Source organism: Panulirus ornatus, chromosome 62 (genome assembly GCF_036320965.1).
Source record: "Panulirus ornatus isolate Po-2019 chromosome 62, ASM3632096v1, whole genome shotgun sequence".
Lineage (NCBI taxonomy): Eukaryota > Metazoa > Arthropoda > Malacostraca > Decapoda > Palinuridae > Panulirus > Panulirus ornatus.
Window position 1 is genome coordinate 183,282 of NC_092285.1, and position 18,275 is coordinate 201,556.

At 38.3% G+C, this 18,275-nt stretch overlaps 1 protein-coding gene across 5 annotated transcripts in view; it reads left to right on the forward strand.

Annotated features, from left to right (window-relative positions):
* The window catches only part of zda (peptidyl-prolyl cis-trans isomerase zonda), a 180,014-nt gene that overhangs the window by 125,257 nt on the left and 36,482 nt on the right, over window positions 1-18,275 (forward strand). The gene's annotated exons all lie outside the window — the stretch shown is intronic.

The window sequence follows — 18,275 nt, forward strand, 5'->3', positions numbered from 1 at the left end:
ATATAAATCTGGTATTAAATTACGTTTAGTCATCTTTATGACATTCAGTTAAGCTGTTAAACCAAGTAAATTTTTTTATATTTTCTGATCCTTTGCATCGTATTCACTGGGTATGAATCAGTAACTGAGAGGATTATGATATATGTTCCATGATTATTTCAAGTTTAGAAATGTTTGAATATCTTGTTTTTAAATTATGTAACAAGTTTTTCAGCTAAAAAATCTCCTGACCTATTAACTGCAATTTTTGGTATTTCTCTCAGAAAAATAGATTTCCTTGAAAGACTCAATATATAAAGTATCTGGTGTTAAAATATCATTTAGTCGTCTTTATGACATTAAGCTATTAAATGGAGTCAATTTTAAAATATTTTCTATTCCTTTGTATCGTATTTACTGAGTATATATCGGGTACCGAGAGCATTATGATAGGAGTTTCCATGATTATTTGAAGTATAGAAGTGTTTGAATATTTTATCTTACAATTTTGAAACAAAATGTTTTTGGAGCTACAAAATACCCTTCAATTTTTGGTACTTTTCTCAGCAAAATAGATTTCTTTTAAAATGTCATTATAAGTAGTATTTTTCATGCTGAATACAAATCTGGTGTTAAGATATCGTTTAGTCATCTTTATGACATTCAATTAAGCTGTTAAATGAAGTCAATTTCAAAATATTTTCTGCTCCTTTGCATCGTATTTACTGGGTATGTATTGGTAACTGAGAGTATTATGATATATTTTCCATGATTATTTCAAATATAGAAGTGTTTGAATATTTTATCTTTCAGTTTTGAAACAAAAAGTTTTTGGAACCAAAAAATTCCCCGAAGTATTTCCTTCAATTTTTGGCATTTTTCTCAGAAAAAATAGATTTTCTTTAAAAACTCATTGTAAGAAGTATTTTTCATGCTGAATACAAATATGGGGTTAAAACAACATTTAGTCGTCTTTATAACATTCAGTTAAGATGTTAAATGAAGTCAATTTTAAAATATTTCTGTTCCTTTGTATCGTATTTACTGAGTATGTATCGGATACTGAGAGCATTATGATAGATTTGCCATGATTATTTCAAGTATAGAAGTGTTTGAATAGCTTGTTACAGTTTTGAAACAAAATAGCTTGTTACAGTTTTGAAGCAAAAAGTTTTTGGAGCTAAAAAATACCCATCAATTTATGGTACTTTTCTGAGTAAAATAGATTTCCTTTAAAAACTCATTATGAGAAGTATTTTTCATGCTGAATACAAATCTGGTGTTAAAATAACCTTTAGTCCTTTTAAATGTCACTCAGTTAAGCTGTTAAATGAAGTCAGTTTTAAAATATTTCTGTTCCTTTGCATAGTATTTACTGTGTATGTATCGCTGACTGAGAGCATTATGATATATTTTCCATGATTATTTCAAGTATAGAAGTGTCTGAATATTTTATCTTTCAATTTTGAAACAAGAAATTTTTTGAGCTAAAAATACCCTGAACCATTACCTTCAGTTTTTGGCACTTTTGTCAGGAAAATAGATTTCCTTTAAAAACTCATTATTAGAAGTACTTTTCATGCTGAATACAAATCGGGTGTTGAAATATCGTTTAGTCATCTTTATGACATTCATTTAAGCTGTTAAATGAAGTCAGTTTCAAAATATTTTCTGCACCTTTACATCGTATTTACTGGGTATGTATCAGTAACTGAGAGCATTATGATGTATTTTCCATGATTATTTCAAGTATAGAAGTATTTGAATATTTTATCTTTCAATTTTGAAAGAAAAAGGTTTTGGAGACAAACAAAAAAATCTTCAATTTTTGGCATTTTTCTCAGAAAAAGATTTCCTTTAAAAACTCATTATGAGAAGTATATTTACTGCTGAATACAAATCTGGTGCTAGAATGCCATTTAGTCATCTTTATGACATTCTGTTAAGCTATTAAATGAATTCAATTTTAAATATTTTTTGATCCTTTGTATCATATTTACTGGGTATATATTGGTGAGTAAGAGCATTGTGATATATTTTCTATGATTATTTCAAGTATAGAAGTGTTTCAATATCTTATTTATTTATTCACTCACTTTGTCGCTGTCTCCTGCATTAGCGAGGTAGCGCAAGGAAATATGTACATACATATACATACAAAGACATAATATACACATGTACATATTCATACTTGCTGCCCTCATCCATTCCCTTTGATACCCCGCCACACATGAAATGGCACCCCCTCCCACGCACACGTGCGAGGTAGCTTTGGGAAAAGACAACAAAGGCCACATTCGATCTCACTCAGTCTCTAGCTGTCATTTGTAATGCACCAAAACCACACCTCCCTTTCCACATCTAGGCCCCACAAAACTTTCCATGGTTTACCCCAGACGCTTCACATGCCCTGGTTTAATCCATTTTCAGCATGTCGACCCCAGTATACCACATCATTCCAATTCACTGTATTCCTTGCACGCCATTCACCCTCCTGCATATTCAGTCCCCAGTCACTCAAAATCTTTTTCACTCCATCCTTCCACCTCCATTTTGGTCTCCCACTTCTCGTTCCCTCCACCTCTGACACATATATCCCCTTTGTCAGTCTTTCCTCACTCATTCTTTCCATGTGACTAAACCATTTCAATACGCCCTCTTCTGCTCTCTCAACCACACTTTTCTTTATTACCACACTCTCTCTTACCCTTTCATTCCTTACTCAATCAAACCACTTCACACCACACATTGTCCTCAAACATCTCATTTCCTACACATTCACGCTTCTCTGCACAATCCTATCTATAGCCACACCTCGCAACCATATAACATTGGTAGAACCACTATTCCTTCAAACATACCCATTTTTGGTTTCTGAGATAATGTTCTCGCCTTCCACACATTCTTCAATACTCCCAGAACCTTCGCCCGCTACCCCACCCTGTGACTCACTTCTGCATCCATGGTTCCATCTGCTGCTAAATCCACTCCCAGATATCTAAACACTTCACTTCCTGCAGTTTTTCTCCATTCAAACTTACCTCCCAATTGACTTGTCCCTTAACCCTACTGAATCTAATAACCTTGCTCTTATTCACATTTTCTCTCAGCTTTCTTCTTTCACACACTTTATGAAACTCAGTCTCCAGTTTCTGTAGTTTCTCACCCGAATCAGCCACTAGTGCTGTATCATCAGCGAACAACAACTGACTCACTTCCCAAGCCCCTTTATCCACAACAGACTGCATACTTGCCCCTCTCTCCAAACTTGTATACACCTCCCTGACCACCCTATCCATAAACAAATTAAACCCTGAATTATTTATTATCTTCAATTTTTGGCATTTTTCTCAGAAAAAGAGATTTCCTTTAAAACTCATTATGAGAAGTATATTTTATGCTGAATACAAATCTGTTTTTAGAAGATCATTTAGTCGTCTTTATGACATTCAATTAAGATGTTAAATGAATTCAATTTCTGATCCTTTGCATAGGTGACTAAGAGCATTCTGATATATTTTCCATGATTATTTCAAGTATAGAACTGTTTCAGTTTAAAAAAAAAAATGATCTTTGAGCTGAAAAATACCCTGAACTGTTACCTTCAAATTTTGGCATTTTTCTCAGAAAAATAGATTTCCTTTAAAAACTCATTATAAGAATTATTTTTCGTGCTGAATACAAATCTGGTGTTAAAATATCGTTTAGTAATCTTTATGACACTCAATTAAGCTGTTAAATGAAGTCAGTTCTAAAATATTTTCTGATCCTTTGCATCATATTTACTGAGTATGCATGTATTGGTAACTGAGAGAGCATTATGATATATGTTCCATGATTATTTCAAGTATAGAAATGTTTGAATATCTTATCTTTCAAATTTGAAACAAAAAGTTTTTGGAGCCAAAAATGCCCTTCAATTTTTTGTATTTTTCTCAGAAAAATGAATTTCCTTTAAAAACTCATTATAAGAAGTATTTTTCATTCTGAATACAAATCTGGTGTTAGATTAATGTTTAGTCCTCATAATGACCTCTCAGTTAAACTGTTTTACATGAAGTCAATTTTGAAATATTTCCGTTACTTTGCATCCTATCTACCGAGTATGTATCAGTAACTGATAGCGTTATGATATATTTTTCATGATTATTTTGAGTATAAAAGTGTTTGAATATTCTATCTTTCAATTCTGAAACAAAACATTTTTGTGTCAAAAAATACCTTGAACTATTTTTTACCTTCAAATTCTTGTATTTTTCTCAGAAAAAAAGATTTCCTTTACACTCGTTATAAGAATTATATTTAATGCTGAATACAAATATGGTGTTAAAATAACATTTAGTCCTCTTAATGACACATAATTTAGCTGTTAAATGAAGTCAATTTTAAAATATATCTGCTCCATTGCATCGTGTTTAATGAGTATGCATCAGTAAATGAGAGCATTATGATAAATTTTCTATGATTATTTCAAGTATAGAAGTGTTTGAATATCTTATCTTTCAATTTTGAAACAAAAAGTATTATGAGCTAAATAATACCACTAATTATTCAGGGGCATATCTAGGGGGAATAGCACCTATGGAAAGCACTGAAATTGTTCCCCTGGCTTGATTAAAAATGTACATAAAGTGGATGTATATAAAAATATATACAGTGTAATTATAAACTGTTGAAGAGCTAGGCCAAACTTAAATTTATATAAACTCTTAAAGATTTATTTGATCAAAATTTTAATGTAGAAGCAGTAACGCAACTGATAGTAGCAAAATATTTCTATAGTTGAAAAATAGGCGTTTCTTTTATTTATATATTTTTTTCATTTTGCTTTGTCGCTGTCTCCCGCGTTTGCGAGGTAGCGCAAGGAAACAGACGAAAGAAATGGCCCAACCCACCCCCATACACAATGTAGATACATACACGTCCACACACACAAATATACATCTCAATGTACACATATATATACACACACAGACACATGCATATATACCCATGCACACAATTCACACTGTCTGCCCCCATTCACTCCCATCGCCACCTCGCCACACATGGAATACCATCCCCCTCCCCCCTCATGTGTGCGAGGTAGCACTAGGAAAAGACAACAAAGGCCCCATTCGTTCACACTCAGTCTCTAGCTGTCATGCAATAATGCCCGAAACCACAGCTCCCTTTCCACATCCAGGCCCCACACAACTTTCTATGGTTTACCCCAGACGCTTCACATGCCCTGATTCAATCCACTGACAGCACGTCAACCCCGGTATACCACATCGATCCAATTTACTCTATTCCTTGCCCTCCTTTCACCCTCCTGCATGTTCAGGCCCCGATCACACAAAATCTTTCTCACTCCATCTTTCCACCTCCAATTTGGTCTCCCACTTCTCCTCTTTCCCTCCACCTCCGACACATATATCCTCTTGGTCAATCTTTCCTCACTCATTCTCTCCATGTGCCCAAACCATTTCAAAACACCCTCTTCTGCTCTCTCAACCACGCTCTTTTTATTTTAACACATCTCTCTTACCCTTACATTACTTACTCGATCAAACCACCTCACACCACACATTGTCCTCAAACATCTCATTTCCAGCACATCCACCCTCCTGCGCACAACTCTATCCATAGCCCACGCCTTGCCACCATACAACATTGTTGGAACCACTATTCCTTCAAACATACCAATTTTTGCTTTCCAAGATAATGTTCTCGACTTCCACACATTCTTCAAGGCTCCCAGGATTTTCGCCCCCTCCCCCACCCTATGATTCACTTCCGCTTCCATGGTTCCATCCGCTGCCAGATCCACTCCCAGATATCTAAAACACTTTACTTCCTCCAGTTTTTCTCCATTCAAACTTACCTCCCAATTGACTTGACCCTCAACCCTACTGTACCTATTAACCTTGCTCTTATTCACATTTACTCTTAACTTTCTTCTTTGACACACTTTACCAAACTCAGTCACCAGCTTCTGCAGTTTCTCACATGAATCAGCCACCAGCGCTGTATCATCAGCGAACAACAACTGACTCACTTCCCAAGCTCTCTCATCCACAACAGACTTCATACTTGCCCCTCTTTCCAAAACTCTTGCATTCACCTCCCTAACAACCCCATCCATAAACAAATTAAACAACCATGGAGACATCACACACCCCTGCCACAAACCTACATTCACTGAGAACCAATCACTTTCCTCTCTTCCTACACGTACACATGCCTTACATCCTCGATAAAAACTTTTCACTGCTTCTAACAACTTGCCTCCCACACCATATATTCTTAATACCTTCCACAGAGCATCTCTATCAACTCTATCATATGCCTTCTCCAGATCCATAAATGCTACATACAAATCCATTTGCTTTTCTAAGTATTTCTCACATACATTCTTCAAAGCAAACACCTGATCCACACATCCTCTACCACTTCTGAAACCACACTGCTCTTCCTCAATCTGATGCTCTGTACATTCCTTCACCCTCTCAATCAATACCCTCCCATATAATTTACCAGGAATACTCAACAAACTTATACCTCTGTAATTTGAGCACTCACTCTTATTCCCTTTGCCTTTGTACAATGGCACTATGCACACATTCCGCCAATCCTCAGGCACCTCTTATATCTCACAAAACCAAACTGTTAAAAATGTTAATCGGGTAGCACATGTCAAAAAACAAATCTGCTGAGTGGCGTTCTCCCTTCAAGTGGTGCCCAGGGCACCTGCCCTGCCTGCCTTACCCTAGATATGCCATTTATTAGCACTCCTAATTTTCTGATAATTTGGCTTACTTTTGATTAAGGTCATGCTGACAGTGTTATTGTATTGGAAGGCAACATTAAAATCACTGTTTTTAGTACCTGTTTTGCATTAGCTAGTTTAGGAAAATAAGGTGACATCAAATATTTGGACCTATGATCCTTTTCCACATTTTTGTTACTAGATTCATAAAATGTTTTCCTAGCTTTCCAGTAAGCATTGTTCACAAACCACTTTGGATAACATTTATGCCTAAAGATACATCTATCAGACATATGGGATCACATACTTGCAATGCTCTTAAACATAACTACAGACATTTTTACAGAAGGATCAACTACTGAAAAATAATGAATACTGCTCTCAGCTTCCTGTAGATCTTGAAGGATAAGTGATCGGACTCCTTGTTTATAAACACATCAAGAAATGGCAATTTTCATTTTTTTCCCATTCAATCTTGAATTTGATGGTGTGGTTAATTTCATTAAATTCATTAAAGAAAACATCACAGTCTTGGGAAGATGTCCATCAGAACCATGCATCATCAACATATCTGACCCAGATTTTTGGATGATTACTGATTGAAGTTAGGACCTCAGTCTCAAACAATAAGTTAATGAGGATAGGACTGTCTCCATGAAATATATAGTGCTGCATATATGGAAAAAATTGCATGTTAAATAAGATTATCTGAAATCTTACTGAATTGCAATTTCACCTTAATAGCTATCATCACGGACTAGTGTGATCAACATATCAACATTTTTGTATATATCTGTCTATATCTCTGATGCCTGTTCCCTCCAGGAACTCCTATTTATTCCTATCCTTACGTGCCTTCTTCGCATACACCTCCATACATTCCTCCACCAATTCTCTCTCTTGGTACTCTTCCACTCAGTTCCGTATGTCACACATGGTCTTTCTCTCACACCAACCCCTTTAATTGTACTCTCATACACAATTTATGTCTCCAACACCTGTTCCCTTTAGGAACCTCCATTAAGGGGTGGTCACGGCAAAAGAGTCCACTTATACCTGTGCTTCCATTCCTCCCTCGCATACACCATTCCATGCATTCTTTCTCTGTTTCTTTCCCTCCAGTATTCTTCCACCCTATTTGCCCATGTCACAGGTGGTCTTCCACTCTCACCAACCCCTTTAATTGTACTATCATACACTCTCCTTGTAAACTCTCAGTCTTGCATTCTTTCCACACACCCAAATCATCTCAGTGTTACATTTCACCCACTATACTATGCCACAATTCATTCCCTTCATACATCCCTGCCATACCACATCTCTTATACACCCCCACATTTTTTTCATCATTCTAACTAATATCGCATACTCCTCTCAAACACCTCATTTCTGTTAGAACCTGGATTCTAGACCCCTTCAACTCATTCCATGTCAGTGTTTCATCTGTATAGTTGGGAGGACTATGCTGACCCTCAGCCCTTTCCTCACTTCCATACTTACACCTCTACCCTTCATTATTCTAATAAGGAACCCAGTGACTCCTCTACCTTGTACTACTTTCTCTCTTATCTCTCCTCCCATATCATACACACAAACTTACCCAGGACAGCTCTTGAATATTCAAATTTCTTTCATGTCTTTCACCATATCTAATGCAATTTAGTAACAGTTTAGTACACTTTCTTCTTTCACTCTATAGGGTTTTGCAAAATTCACTTCCACTCTGTTTCCTTTTAAAAACCATTACTTTTCTTTTACTCATATTTACCTTCAGTTGGCTATGTTTACACACATCATAAAACATACTTACAACCTTTTTCAAATCGTCTTCACTCTCAGCAAACAATACAGTATTGTCTGCAAACAGGCTTGTCATTAGCCTCCATACCTTACCACAACTCTATCTCTACACTCGCCTTCCCTAGTTTGCTTTCACCTCTCTTATCACTCCATCCATATATATATGTTGACAAGCCATGGTCACATCACAGCCCTCCCTCACACCTACATATATACCAAAACTTTTGATCAACTCTCCATCCACTCTTACACATGTATTTGCTACTCTGTAGAACTTTCTCACCATCCAACAGTTGTCCCAACATATTTTTAACTCATCCTATAAAGCATTTCATTCAACTCCTCATTTATTCTGCTTTCATTAACTTCCGTCATTCTATCAGTCAACATTCTTATATACACTTTTTCTGTTATACTTAAGAGACTTATTCTTCTATAATTGCTATATACATCCTTAGCACCTTTTCCTTTGAATAAAGGAACAATTAAAGCTTTCATCCAATCTTCTGGCACAATCTTTTGTTTCCACATTAAATTATATATCAAATGCATCCACTCTAACACACTTTCTCCTCCATACTTCAGCCATAATCCCATCCACACCAGGTGCCTTTCCTACCTTCGACCTCATTATCACCCTTTTTACCTTCTTTCTTGCTATAGGCCCCTGCACTTGTATTCTTTCCTTTCCTCCTCCATAATCATGCATGTAACAACTACTGCATCACATTGCCACGTTTGTCAGTTCTTCAAAATACTCTTTCCATCTTCCTTTCACTTCATCTTTTTAATTCTGCAACTCCTCTTCCTTGCTTTACACTTTAACATTTCCACTTTTGCATCCACCTCTCCATTTTCACCTCCTAATAGTACAATTTCTTGTTTGCTGTAACCTTTTCGCTCAACTTTCTTCCAAAATCATCATCTTCTCTTTCTCTGTTTTCCCCTATCAGCTTCTTATCATTCCACTTACACATATTCTTTCTTCCTCCTTAACTGGACTTCCACAGATAAATTCCCTTCAAGCAATCTATCATATGCCTTTTTCTTCTCTTCCACACTATTTTTAATCTAGTACGTCAACCATGAATTTCCCTTTTTATTCGTATATCTCACAACTTTGTTTCCAGCTACCAATACTACAACCTTCAACAGTCTTTCTGTAAACATTTGAGATACCTCAACCAGCTACCAATACTACAACCTTCAACAGTCTTTCTGTAAACATTTGAGATACCTCAACCACACATGACTGCACCCTACATTTACTGCACTTCCATCTGAACTTTTGGTCACCTTCCATTCATACTCTTCCTTGCATTCTTTCTGATTCATCTTCTTGCTTGTCAACACTTTTACCTCTCCATTCATCTGTACACCATACCTCCATTTCTCCCTGATCATTACACCAACAAGAACACAAAATGGTCAATCTCCATAAAATCCTTTTACAACTAAAGCATTCAGCAGAGTTCTTAGCCTTTCAACCAGTGCCACATAATCAAACCATTTTGTTCTCCTCCATCATTTCTCATCCATTTATGGATGTGGATCATCTTGTGATGAAAGAAAAAAAAATGTTTACAAGGAATATACCTTCTCAGCACAGACATATATAAGATAACTTCGATTCACATTTACTCCAGGCACTCCTCAATTTCCAATTTTTTTATCATTATTGTACTTCATTGCCATCTCCCACATCAGTGAGGTAGGACGAAGAAACAAACGAGGAACGGCCCAACCCACCCACATACACATGTGTATACACAAATGCCCATACATGCACATATGCATACATATACATTTCAACATATACATACACAGACATATACACATATACATATTCATGCTTGCCTTCATCCATTCCTGTCGTCACCCCTCCACACATGAAATAGCATCCCCCCACCCCAGCAAAGTAACACCAGGAAAATACAAAAAAGGCCACATCCATTCACAGAGTCTCTAGCTGTCATATGTAATGCACTGAAACCACAGCTCCCTTTCCACATCCAGGCCATGCAGACCTTTCCATGGTTTACCCCAGACACTTCACATGTCCTGGTTCAATCTACTGACAGCACGTCAACCCCAGTATACCACGTCGTTCTAATTCATTCTATTCCTTGCACACCTTTCACCCTCTTGTATGTTCAAGCCCTGATTGCTCAAAATCTGTTTCACTCCATCCTACCACCTCCAGTTTGGTTTCCTGCTTCTCCTTTTTCCCTACACCTCTGACTCATATATCCTTTTTTTTACCACACATCTCTCATACCCTTTCATTACTTACTCGATTGAACCACCTCCACCACATATTGTCCTCAAACATTTCATTTCCAACAAATCCACCCTCCTCCGCACAACCCTATCTATAGCCCATGCCTCGCAACCATATAACATTGTTGGAACCACTATTCCTGTAAACATACCCATTTTTGCTCTCCGAGATAACTTTTCGCCTTCCACACATTCTTCAACGCTCCCAGAACCTTTGCCCCCTCCCCCACCCTGTGACTCACTTTCGCTTCCAGATATCTAATACACTTCACTTCCTCCAGTTTATCTCCATTCACACTTACCTCCCATGTAACTTGTCCCTTCACATTTACTCTTAACTTTCTTCTTTCACACACTTTACCAAACTCAGTCACCAACTTCTGCAGTTTCTCACTCGAATCAGCCACCAATGCTTTATCATCAGCGAACAACAACTGACTAACTTCCCAAGCCCTCTCATCCACAACAGACTGCATACCTGCCCCCCCTCTCCAAAACTCTTGCATTCACCTCCCTAACTACCCCATCCATAAACAAATTACACACCACAAACCAACATTCACTGGGAACCAATCACTTTCCTTTCTTCCTATTCGCACACATGCCTTACATCCTTGATAAAAACTTTTCACTGCTTTTAGCAACTTACCTTCCACACCATATACTCTTGAAACCTTCCACAAAGCATCTCTATCAACCCTATCATATGCCTTCTCCAGATCCATAAATGCTACATACAAATCTATCTGTTTTCCTAGGTATTTCTCACGTATATTCTTCAAAGCAAACAACTGATCCACACATCTTCTGCCACTTCTGAAACCACACTACTGCTCTTCCCCAATCTGATGCTCTGCACATGCCTTTACCCTCTCAATCAGTACCCTCCAATATAATTTCCAAGGAATACTCAATAAACTTATGCCTCTGTAATTTGAACACTCACTTTTATCCCCTTTGCCTTTGTACAATGGCACTATGTATGCATTCTGCCAATCCTCAGGCACTTCACCATGGTCCATACATACACTGATTATCCTTACCATCCAGTCAACAACACAGTCACCCCCTTTTTAATAGATTCCACTGCAATACCATCCAAACCTGCCGCCTTGCCGGCTTTCATCTTCTGCAAAGCTTTCACTATCTCTTCTGTATTTACCAAACCATTCTCCCTGACCCCTCTCTCTTCACACACCTCCCCGACCAAAACACCCTATATCTGCCACTCTGTCATCAAACACATTCAACAAACCTTCATAATACTCACTCCACCTCCTCACTTCATCACTACTTGCTATTACCTCCCCAGTAGCCCCCTTCACCGATGTTCCCATTTGTTCTCTTGTCTTACACACTTTATTTACCTCCTTACAAAACATCTTTTTATCCTCCCAAAAATTTAATGATATGCTTTCTCCCCAATTCTCATTTACCCTCTTTTTCACCTCTTGCACCTTTCTCTTGACCTCTTGCCTCTTTCTTTTATACATCTCCCAGTCATTTCCAGTACTTCCCTGCAAAAATCACTCAAATGCCTCTGTCTTCCCTTTCACTAACAATCTTACTTCTTCATCCCACCACTCACTACCCTTTCTAATCTTCCCACCTCCCACCTTTCTCATGCCACATGCGCCTTTTGTGTAAGCCATAACTGCTTCTCTAAATATATCCCATTCCTCCCCCACTCCCCTTATGTCATTTGCTCTCACCTTTTTCCATTCTGCACTCAATCTCTCATGGTACTTCCTCACACAAGTCTCCTTTCTAAGCTCACTTACTTTCACCACTATCTTCTCCCCAACATTTTCTCTTCTTTTCTGAAAACCTCTACAAATCTTCACCTTCACCTCCACAAGACAGTGATCAGACATCCCTCCAGCTGCCCCTCTCAGCACATTAATACCCAAAGGTATTTCTTTTACATGCCTATCAATTAACACGTAACCCATTAATGCCCTCTAGCCATCTCTCCTACTGACATACATATACTTATGTATATCTCTCTTTTTAAGCCAGGTATTCCCAATCACCCGTCCTTTTTTAGCACACAAATCCAGAAGCTCTTCACCATTTCCATTTACAACTCTGAACACCCCATGTACATCAATTATACCCTCAACTGCCACATTACTCACCTTTGCATTCAAATCACCCATCACTATAACCTGGTCTCATGCATCAAAACTGCTAACACATTCACTCACTTGCTCCCAAAACACTTGCCACTCATGATCTTTCTTCTCGTGACCATTTGCTTAGGCACTAATAGTCACCCATCTCTCTCCATCCACTTTCAGTTTTACCCATATCAATCTAAGTTTATTTTCTTACACTCTATCACATACTTCCACAACTCCTGCTTCAGGAGGAGTGCTACTCCCTCCTTTGCTCTTGTCCACTCACCAACCCCTGACTTTACTCCCAAGACATTCCCAAATCACTCTTTCCCTTCATCCTTGAACTTCATTTCACTCAAAGCCAAAACTTCCAGGTTCCTTTCCTCAAACATACTACCTATCTCTCCTTTTTCTCATCTTGGTCACATCTATACACATTTAGACACCCCAATCTGAACCTTTGAGGAGGATGAGCACTCCCCGCATGACCCCTTTTAGAAAATTAAAAACAAGGAGGGAGGGGGGTTTCCAGTCCCCCACTTCCGCCCCCTTTAGTCGCCTTCTATGACACGCAGGGAATACATTGGAAGCACTCTTTCTCCCATATCTCCAGGGCCAATTTCATCACATCCCACCTTCACATTCATATCACCCATTAAAACCACCTTTCTCACTTTCTCAGAACTATTAATACAGTAATTATTTCACCAGAAATTATTTATTTTATCTTTTTCCTCGCATAGTCTTCACGTTTACAGGCACATATACCCATGCATACTTCAGAATTCCAATCTTTCCTTTCAACCACACTGTTCTTGATCCATTCCATCCATTCTCTATAAAACCCTCCCATATGTTCGGTGATGCACAGTTGCACATCCTACTTTCGTTTTTCCCTGATAATTTTCATTAATTTCTGTCCAAACCACTCATTTTACCATGCCCTCCCACCACTTGCATTCATCGTTTCCATTCAACATTTCCACTTTTACCCTGTACACCCTGCCTAAGGATATGGGTTTCCCCAATCCCTAGCACTTCTAAACTATAACTTTCAAAATTCTGTACAAGCTCCCAGTATGTTTAGGGAAGATATAAAAGTAATTTTTAATATTTAGAAAATGTTTTTTGTACTCTGATTATCCATTTATAATGCTTGCTGTAAAGAATGTATGTAAGAATTACGTAGAGAATCTGAAGGATTTTTTTAGTGGTATTTATGGATCTGAGAAATCACATGATAGGGTTGATAGAGATGCCTTGTGGAGGGTCTGAAGGATATATTGTGTAGGAGGAAAGCTTTTAGAAGAAGCAAGATGTTTTGATCAAGGGTGTGAGGCATGTATAAGAGTGGAAGGAGAGGAGAATGAGTGGTTCAAAATGAAGTTCTGTGTGCGGAAGGGGTGTGTAATTTCTCCCTGGCTGTTTAATTCATTTACTGAAGGGCTGGTGTAGGAGGTAAATGCAAGCCTTGGAGAGAGGATCAAGTATGCAGGGGGCTTCGAAAATGAGTCAGTTGTTATTATGTTATTTGTTGATGATTTTACACTGGGGCAAATTTGAATGAGAGACTAAAGAAGTTGGTGGCTGAGTTTGGAAGGGTGTGTGAAAGGAGGACGTTGAGCATAAATGTAAATAAAAACAAGCTATAAGGTTTATCAGGGTTGAAGGGTCAGGTAAGTTAGGGTGAGTCTGAATGGAGAAAACTTGGAGAAAGTGAAGTTTTATAGATACCTGGAAGTAGACATGGCAGTAATCATAACCATGGAAGCTGACATGAGTCATAGGATGGGCAAAGGGGGTGAAGTTTCTGGGAGCATTGAAGAATGTATGGAAAGAGGTCATTGTCTGGGGGGGGGGGCAAAACTGGGTATGTTTGAAGTGAATTAGGTCCAGAAATATTATAGATATGAATGTGCAGACGAGGTTGGAATTAATGGAAATGTGTTGTGAGGTGGTTTGATTGGTACCCAAAAGAATAAATGGGCGAGCAAGAGGTGTAGTAATAAAAAGTGTGAATTGGAACGATATGTGTTGTGAGGTGGTTTGATTGGTACCCAAAAGAATAAATGGGCGAGCAAGAGGTGTAGTAATAAAAAGTGTGTGGTTGAGAGAGCTGAAGAAGGTGTACTGAAATAGTTTGGACATATGGAGAGAGTGAGTGATGAGAGGTTAACAAAGAGGATGTATGCATCAAAAAGTGGAGGGAATAAGGAGAAGGGAAAGACCAATTAAAAGGTGGAGGGATGGAATGATAAAGATTTTAAGTGAGTAGAGCCTGGATATGCAGGAGAGTGAAAGACATAAGTGGGATAGAATGAACTGGAATGATATGGTAAGCAGTGGGTGGAACATAATACTTTGAGGTGGTTTGCAAATGTGGAAAGAATGCAAGATGGGGAGTTTACAAGGAGAGTGTATGATAGTACAGATGCTCCTGACTTATGATTTGACTTATGACTTTGCGACTTTACAATGGTACAATATTCAACACTTTGTTATAAAACAGGCTTTGTGTTAAGTAATTTTGTCCAACTGTGGGCGAATGTAAATGTTCTGAAAACATTTAATGTAGGCTAGGCTAAGCTATGATGTTCAGTAGGTTAGATGTACAGTATTGAATGTACATATTAAATGCATTTTCAACATGATATTCATCCTACAATGGGTTTATTTTAACATAACCCCATCGTAAGTTGAGGAGTATCTGTACAATGAAAGGGGTTCGTGATATTTATTTATATTTATTTTGCTTTGTCGCTGTCTCCTGTGTTTGTGAGGTAGCGCAAGGAAACAGACGAAAGAAATGGTCCAACCCACCCCCATACATATGTATATACATACACATCCACACACGCAAATATACGTACCCATACATCTCAATGTACACATATATATACACACACAGCCACATACATATATACACATACACACAATTCACACTGTCTGCCTTTATTCATTTCCATCGCCACCTCGCCACACATGGAATAACATCCCCCTCCCCCCTCATGTGTGCGAGGTAGTGCTAGGAAAAGATAACAAAGGCCCCATTCGTTCACACTCAGTCTCTAGCTGTCATGCAATAATGCCCGAAACCACAGCTCCCTTTCCACATCCAGGCCCCACAGAACTTTCCATGGTTTACCCCAGACGCTTCACATGCCCTGATTCACTCCATTGACAGCACGTCAACCCCGGTATACCACATCGATCCAATTCACTCTATATCTTGCCCGCCTTTCACCCTCCTGAATGTTCAGGCCCCGATCACTCAAAATCTTTTTCACTCCATCTTTCCATCTCCAATTTGGTCTCCCACTTCTCGTTCCCTCCATCTCCGACACATATATCCTCTTGGTCAATCTTTCCTCACTCATTCTCTCCATGTGCCCAAACCATTTCAAAACACCCTCTTCTGCTCTCTCAACCATGCTCTTTTTATTTCCACACATCTCTCTTACCCTTACATTACTTACTCAATCAAACCACCTCACACCACATATTGTCCTCAAACATCTCATTTCCAGCACATCTACCCTCCTGCGCACAACTCTATCCATAGCCCACGCCTCACAACCATACAACGTTGTTGGAACCACTATTCCATCAAACAGCCATTTTTGCTTTCCAAGATAATGTTCTTGACTTCCACACGTTCTTCAAGGCTCCCAGGATTTTCGCCCCCTGCCCCACCCTATGATTCACTTCCGCTTCCATGGTTCCATCCGCTGCCAGATCCATTCCCAGATATCTAAAACACTTTACTTCCTCCAGTTTTTCGCCATTCAAACTTACCTCCCAATTGACTAGACCCTCAACCCTACTGTACCTAATAACCTTGCTCTTATTCACATTTACTCTTAACTTTCTTTTTTCTCACACTTTACCAAACTCAGTCACCAGCTTCTGCAGTTTCTCACATGAATCAGCCACCAGCACTGTATCATCAGCGAACAACAACTGACTCAATTCCCAAGCTCTCTCATCCCCAACAGACTGCATACTTGCCCCTCTTTCCAAAACTCTTGCATTCACCTCCCTAACAACCCCATCCATAAACAAATTAAACAACCATGGAGACATCACGCACCCCTGCCGCAAACCTACATTCACTGAGAACCAGTCACTTTCCTCTCTTCCTACACGTACACATGCCTTACATCCTCGATAAAAACTTTTCACTGCTTCTAACAACTTGCCTCCCACACCATATATTCTTAGTACCTTCCACAGAGTATCTGTATCAACTCTATCATATGCCTTCTCCAGATCCATAAATGCTACATACAAATCCATTTGCTTTTCTAAGTATTTCTAAGTATTAAAGGGGTTGGCGATGTGCTAATATATTTTGTTCTGCAGTATACTGTATATGGCACGTGTTTTGCCCTTTGCATCATGCCATCAAAGTTTCTTTTAAGTTCTCCGGGTACCAGTGGCACTAAGAAGTGTAAGGCCATCACCACTGACATTATGATGGATGTGCTCAAAAATTATGAGAGAGTTGAACAAACAGCTGATATTAAGTGTGCCTTTGGACTAACTGAATCTACTTTATGTACTATTGGTGATAGTTCAGGGATGATCAAGGAGAAAGCCTAGAGTGGAACATTAATTACTGCATCTAAGACCTCGTTTTCCTTATGTTTGATAATGGAGAGTGTGGAGCAAATGTTGATACAAGCAAAGGCCTGGATTATATATTGTGACTTGATAGCAGAAGAAAAAGCACTGGAAAACACCCTTCAAGCAAGTCCTGGTTGGTTCATGAATTTTAGAAAATGCCAATGTTATTGCTGCCAAAAATTTCCTGGAAACCCTCAAGGCCATTACTAAGGAAGGCAGTTATTCTCCTAAGCAGCGTTTGATGTGGACAAGTGGATTATTTTGGAACAGAAAGCCTTTGAGAACAAGCATTTTCCATCAACAGAAACCTGCACCAGGATTCAAAGTTTGTTCTTTCCTGTTTTTAGTAGTAGAATTCATTGTACAGTATGTTAAAGTTTTTACATTTCTTAGTACATATATATAGTGTAGTTTTTCACTGGTATGATATTTGGTACTACCTTATTAATAATGAAATCCCAGTTCACCATTACCTATATTATTTGATCTATGTGACCATTTTCAAGAACACAAATACCGCATAAATCAAGAGGTTTCTGTAAGTTGATATTTATTCATTTGCAGTCTTGTAATGAAGTAAGCATACATGTGAGTAGTTTCATAATTTTGGGGCCTTTTCTCATAAGTTGTGACACTTTCCAAGGGGTAACCTGAACAAATTTATATGTATTGTAGTACTAATGAATTATGCTAGATCAGCAGATAAAGTAGTTAGGTAC